This window comes from Cryptomeria japonica, chromosome 5 (genome assembly GCF_030272615.1).
Source record: "Cryptomeria japonica chromosome 5, Sugi_1.0, whole genome shotgun sequence".
NCBI lineage: Eukaryota > Viridiplantae > Streptophyta > Pinopsida > Cupressales > Cupressaceae > Cryptomeria > Cryptomeria japonica.
In genome coordinates, this window is record NC_081409.1 from 207,605,876 (window position 1) to 207,618,375 (window position 12,500).

The following is a 12,500-nucleotide window of genomic DNA, read 5'->3' on the forward strand; positions in this document are numbered from 1 at the left end:
TTTTTACTATCACAGAAGAACAAGCAAAAAGAAAGATTTTTATTTACAAATTTAACACATGTTTATTAGTTATAAAAACTAAACATTAAATTTGTTCAAGCAATATTAGAAATCTTGTAGTCGTGGGTTTGGGCCCCATGATGGGCGCTAGAAATGTGTGTGTGAAAAGTGGATCGTATCTGTATATGGAATACACAACACTTCAATAAGTCATTAGATGCATGGTTAGTAAATTAGTCAACAATGAACAATAAACCATCACAAAGCGACCTATTGCCTTCTAGTAGAAGCAAGTTTAGTCTTGCTCTCAAATTTTTATATACAATACCAGTGACTAGACAACACCTAAATGAAGGATTTAATCTATATGAGTATGAAATTGAGCTAAATGAATGCAAGATTAAGCTAGATAAATGTAAGATATGCAAGATTAATGAATATTAGGCTAACATGATTAAGCTATGAATAAATATTAAGCTAAATGATTTAACGAATATGCAATAACTAATATGAAAATATTTTCAATACAAAATCTTAATGAACCTAGAGAAAAAACAACATAATAACAATATATTCTCCAAGATCCTTGATTTGGAGATGAGAACCTGAATTTATAGAAAAATTCAAAAAGAAACCGACGATCAAGATCAAATGATGATGAGTGGTCAAGATTTTCCAAGAAGAAGCACAATCCAGATGAATTGATGTGATTGGCCGCTTTTCTCAGTTTTAAAGGAAATTGAACTATAATTAAGATAAAATTAGAAAAAAATGATTTATTCTCTATTTTATTTAATTTTGAGATTTAATTGTTTTAATTGCTTTTCTGAGATTTTTTCAATTTTTAATTTGATTTTCAAGATTATATCTCCATTTGATTTCCTTTCTCAATTTTCAAATTTTTTTTCAATTTAACTCTTTCTCCAATTAATTCCTTTTTTGATGATTTAATGGCAAATTGATTTATTTAATTAAATATACTAGGATATTTAATAAAATAAATAGGACATTTGTTTAAAATGATTTACTTGGAATGATTTAATTAATTAAATAAATATTTAATTAATTCATAGTGACTAATTTGCCATGTGACATTGATGATTTAAGAAATTAATTGTGTGCTCAAGGTTGATTTAATTGCCTTTGGCTAGGACCTTGGTGATGTTGTTGAGATTAGGGGCCCATGGTTTAGATGACCATTTTTAGGGTATTACAGCACAAAGTTTGGTGACTACGTGAATGGCTTCTTTGGAAATTTTATGTGGTTGATCGAGCCACATAAACCGATCATGTATCTTGCTAAGCACATATCTAACATGTTCATCCACAAAATCATCAATCAAATCGATTGCATGATGAAACCCTTTGTTAGTAACCTTCTTGTATTGATCCTTCAAAATACCATTCTCATCACACAGTGCTCTATATTGATCAAAAATACAAACCATACCAAAATCTTCCACTTTGTAATGATAAAATGATCTAACATCTTCAACATGTAATACACCATAGTGTACTCCAGAGAGAGCTCCGACGGGATCAATTTCTTCGGATTTAAATGGATGTCTTTTGAATTCAGGTCATGGCCTATCGATAACATCAACTAGATGTGGTGTATCCATTTCCAACAAATCACTCTTCAGAAATAGATAACAAGATTCTTTAAAAAAAAAAATCTTGCTTCTACACTAGGGTTTCAGACACCGACGAAGTTCTCTAAACTGATTGTCGATCACAAATCACACTAGATTACTTTGAATCTCTGTCAAATAGGTTAGATGTTGCAAACACAAGTTCTGTTGTTCTCTTTTCTCTCTCCAAGTGCTCATACAAATGCAATGTGACAAATAGAATTCAAAAAGTTCTTTTTATTTTCCCATTATCTACCACATTAAATGCTATTGCTGGTAAAACCCTATAATGTCTTAAAACATAATATTGGTTCACATAACACATCAAACCTACCAGTTTGATCACAGAATCACTTCTAAAAGTCATATAACATTAAAGTATGTAGATGTCACATACCTCATGGTCCTTCAGGGGGTTTTGAAATAGATCTAACATTAAGTTCCCCCAAAGCTTTTAAACAGTTTGGTTTTTTGGTGAAGGGCTCTCCACTTTAGGTGAAGAAATAGGATCTTCAGATGATTTTACTTCAGTTACCTCATTATCCTTCTTTTTCCAAATTCTATTAATTTTGGCTCTGGTCTCCTCCACAGCAACTTTCATCTTTCCTTTCCGGTCACCTAATTGATTCATCAGTTTGTTCACTTTAGCTTTGCAGAACTTTGTCATATGTCTCAGTTTATGACAATGATAACAAGACATACCAAAAGCACTCCAAGGTCTAGCATTGCCTCTGCCAGTCCTTCTTCTATAGTTCATAGCCACATGACCAAAGTTATTATAGATTGTGCACACCACATTTATTCTCTTCTCCATCTCATAGGGACTAGACCGATTAGCATATGATCTATTCAAGTTTGTGTTTCTCCGGTTATTGAAATTCCTTCTCCAATCACCAACAGATCTTTGATTCATGTGAGGTGTTGGATTATTAGCTCCATACCTGCATTCAATAGATCTATGCCCATGCATGTTTCATGTGTAACAATAACCTTCAAATATTCTAGGCACATGTCTCTGATAAGTATTAGGTCTATAACCAATATAAACATTAGATCTGCTTCTACAGACATTAGCAGTATGTCCTGACTTATGGCAATTGAAACAAACAGGCTTATAGGATTTCTTACTAGAGGTTTTCTAAATCTTAGGAGCAGGTTTACCTTTGTTCATGTTGACCTTAGTATCAAAAGGTTCTCCTTTCTCAAATATATTGTATCCTAATCCAAATGTATCACTGTTCATCCTTTGAGATTGGATATGTTCATCAAGCATGGTAGAACTTTTGTTAAATTTTGCAAGTTTCTCATTAGCTTTTGTAAGCTCTTTAGTAAGATCTTCATTCTGCTTCATAAGTGTTATCCCATTATTTGTTTTGAACAAAATGATGTGTATTTAATTTTGTTTCCCTCATTCAGTTTGATCTGTCTTTAGTCATGCACCTTTTGATCCTTTATGTTTCACCTTTTCTGTCCCAATGAACACATCGATTGAACTTGCGTATTGGTTCATGGTTCAAAGTTCAACCGGTCCTTCTGTGTGGGTCACGACTTTGTTATGTTGTTAAGCGAGTGAGCATGAATGTGTTAAGTCAGACTTGAACTTGAACTTTTGAACCATTTCTTAATCGGTTAAAGGTTCAAGGTTCAAAGTCTTCTTTTATGCTTGTTAAAATTTCTTTCTCATTCCCGGTGTTGTGTTGAGTCGCAAGTTGAGATTTCTTTTGTTTTCTCGGGATTGAACTTGAACCATTGAACATCTTGTGAGATGGTTCAAAGTTCAAAGGTTCATTTCAAATTGGCCCTGAGGACATTAATAACATAAAAGGTGGTGTAGCAAAAGGAATATTATGGGCATCTTACGATTTAAAATTCTAAATTTAGAAAGAAATCATTAAAAATCAAGCCATTTGTGTGGAGTTGATGTGTAATTAAGAAAGTTATCAGGTTATCATCAAATCATTGGTTATCTCACACACTCGAATGAATCATTATGAGGCATGTGTAGATGTTACTCAGTTTTTCCACTTCTTAACATGTGAATTCTCATATTATGAAAGTAGTAGCCGTTGTTGTTGGAGGAGCGAAAGACGTTGAAGGTAATTTCAACTCCATACTTCTGAGGGTTTCACAGATTTGATGGTGGTTACAGGTGAGTTTTGATAATTTCCCTCCATTGTGTTACTAACTCAAAAAGTCAGTGTAGGAAAATTATTTGTTTTGGAATAGAATTTTGTCATGTTTAGGAACTTTTTGATAAATGTAAAAGCAACCATTATGAGGCTGACTCTTCCAAAACTTGATCGCACATCATGCCTAGTTAGTATACTTCCAGAATTGGGTGACACTTCTTTGGCCTAGGCTGACTTAGGAGATTTCTTAGAAAGAGCTAGAAACCCTGGGGCTGATTCGATGATGGAAAGAATAGTTAAAAGTGGCCTGATTGAAGTTGTTGCTTTCCCAACTGTTGCTCCTTGTCCAGAACTAGTGATAGCATGTATGAACAGATATGATGTTGATAGCAGGTGCATTAGGACCAGCAGTGGTAAAGTGTTAGTAGAAATTAACAGAGAAACGATAATGGCTGCAATGGGAATCCCTCATAAAGAGTCATATGAAGACTGGTCAATTGGAACCTCATATGCATTTTTCTCTAAGAGGAAAAGCACATATAGAAGCGTCATTGCAAGGAATTGGCTTCTAAAGGTTCAAAAAGGGGGGTCTCGGTTACCCAAGCCTCTTACCAGAGAGCATTTCATCATAGAGGTGTGGGACATTGTAATATTGTTAAACATACTCAAAGGGAACTCACACTGATTGTATCTACTTTTATATTCAGGTGTTGTTAGCTGGTGAGAAATATCTTGACTGGGCGCAGGTTATTGCCGAAAGACTCCATGAGGGTTTAAGTAACTTTGTTGGGATGTCCATTTTTTACATGTCCTCATATTTATTTTATAGATTGGCTTGTACCAGAAAATGGCAAGGGTTGCATAATGAGCCTTGGGTGGACGGCATGAAGGTTTATGATTATTACCCTTACCTGCAACAACAGAGACATGCAGAAAATTTCACAAGATGGAATGATGTCTTTGCAGGAAGGCTTCCCTTTGAAATGTAGGGAAATATAAATAAAAGAATGTTAGCCGAGGCCATGGAGCTGGTCAGTATATATGGAAGATACTTTATCCAATTTCCCAGGTTTACTTACATTAGAGTGGGGGGCTTTGAATGTGAACCATTCAAATTGCCCAGGTACGCCTTTGATAGTTATGTGCTTATTGAAGTCTGGAGATAGTTAGCCCACATTAATAAAAGGCTAGGGACAAAGGGTAAATGTGGGGTTGCCTTTTTGATTGAACTGGGATAATATTGTTGTAAATTTGTATCTGATGCCTTGAACCTTGAACTAGAGTTCAAGAAAATGAATTTGCAGCCCTACATTTCCAGACGTAAATTTGATAGCAGGGGATATGATGTAGAACATCTAAATATTGATGACCATTTCTCCCATGAACCTCAATTAGAAGATTACTGGTAGAATTGTTGTGATGAATTTGAAATGAGGAGGAGATTGTGGTCAATATTTACTCTGCAGTAGGTTGTTACAATGAGGTTGTCCATTAATGTGTTTGGAGTACAAGAAGAGGAAGGGGAAGATGTATTGGATCCTGAATTCAATGAAAGGGTTCAAGGGAAACCTATTCCTAAAATTGACTGGTATAGAAGAGAAGAATAAAATATTCAAGCCAAGTCCTTCAATGTCATAAGAAGAACGAAGAAGTGGTTAAGAGACCGAAAATTTAGAAAGGAGTCGATTATCACTCCTAATGAATTAACAATTGGTCCACTTGCTACAACAGATTCCCACTTCCTCCTCTAACAAAATTGTTAATGTTGCAGGTGATACAAGGCTTACTATTGGAGAGGTTCAAACCAAAAGATCAAAGAGGTCCCCATTCAGTTCTTCAGCAGTTAGAGTTACTCCTTCAAGGAGCAAAAAGAAGGATAGAGAACCAATCGCAGATCAAATTGTTGTGGACTTGGACTCAGGAAAAGAAACCCAGGTAATCATGGATCAACAAGTGTTAAATAACCCTTCAGTGCAGGATACAAATGTAGGGAAAGAACCTGAAGAAGATCCAAATTCGATGAGCACTATGATTGTTGTCAACCCACCAGATGAGCAGACACCTCCATCTAAAGAAACTTCCAGTACTTCTCAATGGCTTGGAGCTTCAATTGCAAAGAAACATAGCGTTGTTCTATTACAATTCCCATGGAGGATATGGTAAGCAAGTGCCTTTGGAAATATCTAAACCCGAGAAGCTCAAAACACATGCAATGATGGAAGTTGATGATGAAACAGGCCACTAGGTAGCGGAAGTAGCTAAGCCCATCTCAGAGAGAGATCCATAAAAAGCCACTGAGAATGATTTTATTGTTGAGAAAATCCACCTGGGAGTTGCTTCAAGGGATGTAGATGTTAAACATTTAGAATCCTCTACTAAGACAATGATATCCAGGACCTAGAAAGATGAGAAGGATAAACATGAGTTGAAACAAGTTGTTACCCAGATGGTAGAGTATATCAATGCCATACATCACCCGAGTCCTCAGCCCCTGACATAGATGACATTGTCCTTTGACCCCAAATTAGCAGTGAATCAAAAACTATTAGATCAAGTCCAGAGAAGCCGCATGATAGCTGAAGTTTTTGATGAGTGGCTAGATTTCATAGTGCAGCAGGGTATGGACTATATTGCTAGCCTGATCAAGGTATATGATAACGTTATAACTGTGAGTAAAGAGCTGGAACTAGAAGCTACTGCATGGGAAAAATAAAAAACTAAATGTGTAGCAGTCTTGGCACAAATGAATGATGTGCAAAAACTTGGTGTTATGAAATTTCTAACTGAGAAGCCAGTGGAAAACCTGGATGACAACGTGTTGTATGTATCAAGAAAGAAAGTTGAATGCAAAAATTCTATCATTAAACAGGGTCATGAATAATCTGTCAAGTTACTAAATGGATTAAAAGAACTAATTGATACGATGCAGAAAGATCTAAAATTCATCAACATGCAACACTTGAAGGAGGATGGACAGATGATTGAACTAGTGGCGTATATGGTCAAAACCTTTAAAGAAAGGGTGCAACTTGTTAAAGAGACAAAGTCTCTAACTACAGACAATTTTTCCAAAGTGGCAAGGATAGAATCAATGTTAGTGGTCTGATTCGATCACTTGGAAGCACATAAAAATGAAAGTTATGCAAGTGAAGATGGACAAAAAAGTTTGGAAGTAGCGCATTCTACACATTGGACTCCCGCACTATCAGGTTATCCTAAATTTCTCAACAACACATTTGGAGTGGCAAAATGTGCGTGATGTCATGACAAAATGGGACAAATCAGAGGCTTCTTCTTCCACAATGGAGTCTTGATCAGTTTATGGATGAGCCGTCATCCTGTCTGTGGTCGTTGTTCATTTAAGTTTTATCTAGTTCAAAGAAAACAGTTTCTTTTTAACTTTAGGGTAGATTTTATGAGTTTAGGGTTATTTTCAAAGAACCATTAGCCTAGAGGATAAAAATGTAATTAAGAAAGCTTTGTTTATGGTCTAAAAAACTTTGATTTGAATTTGTAGACTTAATTTTCTTGGCATTGCAGTGTAGACATTTGATATATGAATGGAATGATATATTTTGTATGGTCTTCAAATCTATGCATTTGAATGATAGAGCAATCTTTGTTGGGATGTATTCTTGTATACAGAATATTTTACTTCATTAACAGTTCTTCATAAGTCTGTGAATTCATTATCTAAGAAAATTAGTGGTACATTGTTGTTTAAATGATTCCGATCCCCCTTGTCCTATGAGGCATGAGCGAGTATCGATCAGCATTTATGCTACGTTGAGTATGCTTGGTGAAATAAGTTTTACATTGAATTGAAATGTTCAAAGTTTAAGTCTGTGGGCTTTACATTTATTCATAATTATCTTGTAGCATTCTTATTGTGTTGACAATTGAATGTGAATGCCTTTCTCTCTTTCTGGTGAAAAGTGTGTTTCTTTCTAAGTTATTTGCATAAAAATTCATTGAAAATCTTGCGGGGAGTTGCACTCTTACGCACAGGGTAAACCGAGACTCGGATCACCCAACTATTGGTTCATTTACTTTTTTTCATGAAGGGTATGCATGAGTCATCATTTTTAAAGAAATATATAAATATTAAAGGAAAGGCAAATCTATTAACCAACAATGAGAGTCTCTCTAAGAGACATTGCCATATCAAGATTTTCTTTGATTTCTTCCTTTTCTTCTTTTTCCTCATGCCAGTGTGCATATAGGGTGTCGTTTTCTTCATTGATCTCATGATGTTTCTCTTTGATCTTGTCTTCAACTACCCTTCTTGCTTCAAGTTCTTGACTCATCTGGATTGTAAGGGCTTCAAGATCTCTCATCAAGTTAGTTTTCTCACTAGGGTATGTGCAAGCTAATGAGTCACAAATTCGTGGAAGTCTGTGCATTGGAAAACATGCTCCGCAAAATGGGCCCCCGTTTTCAAAAAACGGGGGCCCGTTAATGGTTCGGCCTCCCGAGCTGAAAGGTCACGGGGTGCCGAAGCTAAATAAAATGGGCCCCCATTTTGTCAAAAACGGGCCCCCGTTTTGTCACAAAACGGGCCCCCGTTTTGTCACAAAACGGGCCCCCGTTTTTAAATTCTATTTTTACCATTTTATTGGACAATTTTTCATTTTCACTGTGATAGTGAGTTGACAAGAAGAGATCAAAAATGGGCCCCCGTGCTGTGGTTTCCACTTCAAGCCTCCACCACTATCCCAGGTACACATTCAGTCATCTATTTTCACATTTCATAATTTTCTTATATATTTTTCTTTTTTTTTATGTATTATTTAGTTTTTTTTTTATTATTTTAGTTTTTTTTTATAGTAGCATATAAATAAATTATTTTTTATATTTGTAAATTCTTGATTTTGATCTAAAATATTTTTGAACAATTAACCCTAAACCGTAATCAACAAATTTAGAAACCAAAACCAAACCTAGATAATTAACAAAACGAAATTGACACAAACAAAAAATTGAAAATGAAATGGAAACAAAAACAAAAACTTTCAAAAATGAAATTGAAATAAAACCGAACATATGTACCTAAATTGTTCTTAATCCTCATTAGGCAATACAAAAGTTACCACTAAATTAGTATAACCTTAAAAGTAATTAACATTACTCTTCAAATTTTAGATATGAAAGTTTAGGCTTAGGTTTATGCCATGTCATGGCATAAAGGTCCTATTATGGTCCTATTATGTCATGTGATGGTATAAAAGGATCAATTATGGACACAATTTTAGAGCAAAGCTAGATAAGTTACTAAAATTGGAGTTTGGTTTACATAGGTTCATAAAGGAAGCTAATATGCCAAATATATAATTCATTAATACAAAATAAAAAATATTCTTGATTTATAATGTTGATTGATAATGAGTTTTCTAAATGGGGTGCTAATTATATATACATCCGAAAGATTTGAAAAATATAATTCCCAAGAAGTATTTTGAATATCTTTAGAAGTATATTGGTATATCTAGAATGTAATTTATATTATAAAAGATTTGATATATGATTTGAAGTTGGTAGATATTTTGAGGAAGATTTATTAGATTATGTTATGATTAAGCTAATATTAGAAGAATGGTTTTAACATCTTTTGGTTTTAAAAGGTGCACAAGGTTTGAAGTTGAAATCATATTCGATTGTATATAATATTAAATTGTTAAGGAGCTATTTTTTTTTTAAATAGTTAATTTAAGATATTAGTTGAAGCTATTTGAGAACGTGAGATAGTCCTAATGAACACACGAATTAAATTAATGAACCTAGGACAATCACAATGAACATATGATAGTCCCAATGAGCCTCAAATGATCCTAATGAATGTAGGGCAGTCTTAATGAACCTAAGAAAGTCCTAATGAGCCTAAGAAAGCCATAATGAACTTGGGGCAATCCTAATGAACCTAGGATAGTCCTAATGAACCTACGATAGTGTAAACAAGCCTAGGATAGTGTAAGAAAAAATCACTACAAAAAAGACCTCAAATGCGTTAAATGAATTTCCCAATAACGCACTCGTGTTTATCTTTTTTTGGTCATTTGTCTACCTTTTTTTACAACATCTTGGTGTATACGTCCCTAAGAAGACCTTTTCCTCAAAAATTTCTTGGATCATGAACTCCTCATGTGCACCAAACATAAGTTGCCACTTGGAAGCTTCTAGTGCACACAATCCTTTCAATCAATCTACTCCATTGATCTCTCAAAACAATCTTAGTCTTTAATCCTCTATCCTTCATGACTATAAATAAATCATTATATGAGCTATTTTCAAGAACTTTTGTAATGCAATGTTATGTTGCCAATTTAAGCACCTTACATCCTATCTTGGTCACAAATCCATCTTGAAGCCATCAACCTTTAGCTACAACAAGAGTTTTCTTTCTGAGATACTATTGTCTTTCATCTTTTATACATTATCCTTTAACTCGATCTAAAGGTGGTACTTATGCATAGCATAATGGTTTGAAATTCATAGTTTAAGTCCTTTATTGATTTTTTATGCTTGCTTGCATACACATATATTGCTAGAATTTAGCAATTCTTTATAGCTTCTATTTTAGTTTATTTATGAAAGAGTATAAATGAAGCTATATTTAAAGTCAAAATTGTAAGATCCCCTCAATCATTGAGGTAGAATTCAAAATTGATTTCACCTCTAATTATATGAAAAATTTAATTTGTCTGTACATATCAAAATCTTTCAAAATTTTGCATATTAAACAATAAAATATTGTGATGAACAAGTCTCTAGAGTCTTAAAAACCTTTATTTTCATAAAGTGCCAACACTGCATTTTTTCCCTAAAATATTCTCTTTGATTAATACGAAATTTTAAAATGGTTGCCACTAAAAGTATTAGGTCAGTGAAAGGAATTTTGGGATATTTAAAAATAGGCTTGCATCACTTTTTTAGCTTCATTGAGTTGTAGTTTGTTCATTGACTTAATAATTAAGTGCTTGCAAGTATGATAGTGGAATTTAGGAATGAGGATCATATAGTATGTTAGGAATTTTATTTGGAATGTTAGTCAAAATAATATTCTAGTTGATAATTATAAATACATGTGTAAAATATTGTTGAAATTGATTATTTTAAAAGTAAATATTGCAAGGTTAATTTTCTTTTTAATTGTTGGCATGTTGTGTTGATTTTTATGTAAGAGTTTCATTTCTTATTCAACTTTGTAAGAGAATTTGTGTATGAATTGATATCTTAAATTTTATAGAAAGATTATATATGAAAACAAATGATTGCGGAGTTTTATAATAAATGATTTATAGAAAATAATATTTTTTGAAGGTTTTGTAAATTATAATCTTGTGTAGATTTGATTATGGGAGAAATTTCATGGTGAAATATGCTTAACTCTTCAAAAGTTTTGATGTTTTGTCTTTACATGACAACCACTTAGAATATAATATGTTTTAAGTATGTCATTTATAGTCATGGGAGATTAGTTTTTTTTTAAGATTGTCTGAAGACTAATCAATGTAATATGAATTGATGGCAATTATCTCAAAACTATGTAATTGAATTCTAATAAATTATCATGTACACTAAAACACTAGAAATATGGAGCATCCAAACACACACGTGCATTTTTCAAAATAACTTTAAGTTAAAGTTAACAAAATATTATGTTGTCTTAGTAATATTGTTTCCATGCTATATATTCTTACACTAGAAGGAGGATCATCTTATTTCTCACTTCTTTATTGATCTTATGTATGAAATATTTTATATTGATTTTAATAGTTGATGCATTTTACAAGAAATGAATTTATTAAATTGAATATATAATAGATTTATGATGTTTCATTGAAAGTTTTTATTAAGTTTTGTGCGCAAATTTTATATTTCAAGATTCAATAGTATGTACATTTATATTTTTTTAAGTTCAATATTATATTATATATTTCATGTGTATCTCATTCAACAACATAGAAATGTTACTATTTATAAATGTTTTTTTTTAATTTAGTAAAATGGATTCTTCTTTGACATAGAGTTGTATATAATTCATGTATATCTTTATATATGCAGGAGTTCTTTGTTATCATGGATGTCTTTGACATAGATGAACTATTAGGTGAAAATCCCCCACCACAACCCCCTCCTCCTCCTCCTCCACCTCCACCACCACCACCACCACTACCACCACCACCACCACCACCCCCTAGATTGGATGAAATTCGTTTAAGAGAACGAATTAATGAAAACCTACAAGTGATTGAACAAAACATTGCTGCTATCCAAAATGAGCAAGTCACGCCACCCCATCTTGTAGACTTTACAAAATCAATGCAAACTGTTGTCGAGTCAGTTAGATCTGTTGATTCTCAATTAGATCAATTTCATAGACGACGACAAGAGTTGCGTAATTTTTATGCTGATGGTTTAACTTATAGGCAAATCACTAATTTGAAAATAACCAAAGCTCATTTATGTCCATATTTTACCAACCCAAAAACAAGAGAACCAATGCAACCTAACCAGAAAAGAATTTCAATTAGGTGGTGTGTGCATCCAGAAATGGCTAGATACTTTTGGGATAGATGGTGGATGGTTTTTGATTATCCACCACATCGTAATTATGAGGTCCCTTTTTATTTTTTGAAGAAATTATACTGTGAGTTTGTAATGAACCAAAAACCAAATTATTTTGATATTAAGTCATTCTAGGGTGTTGGTCATGGAATGCCATAGCATAGATTAGGGGCAC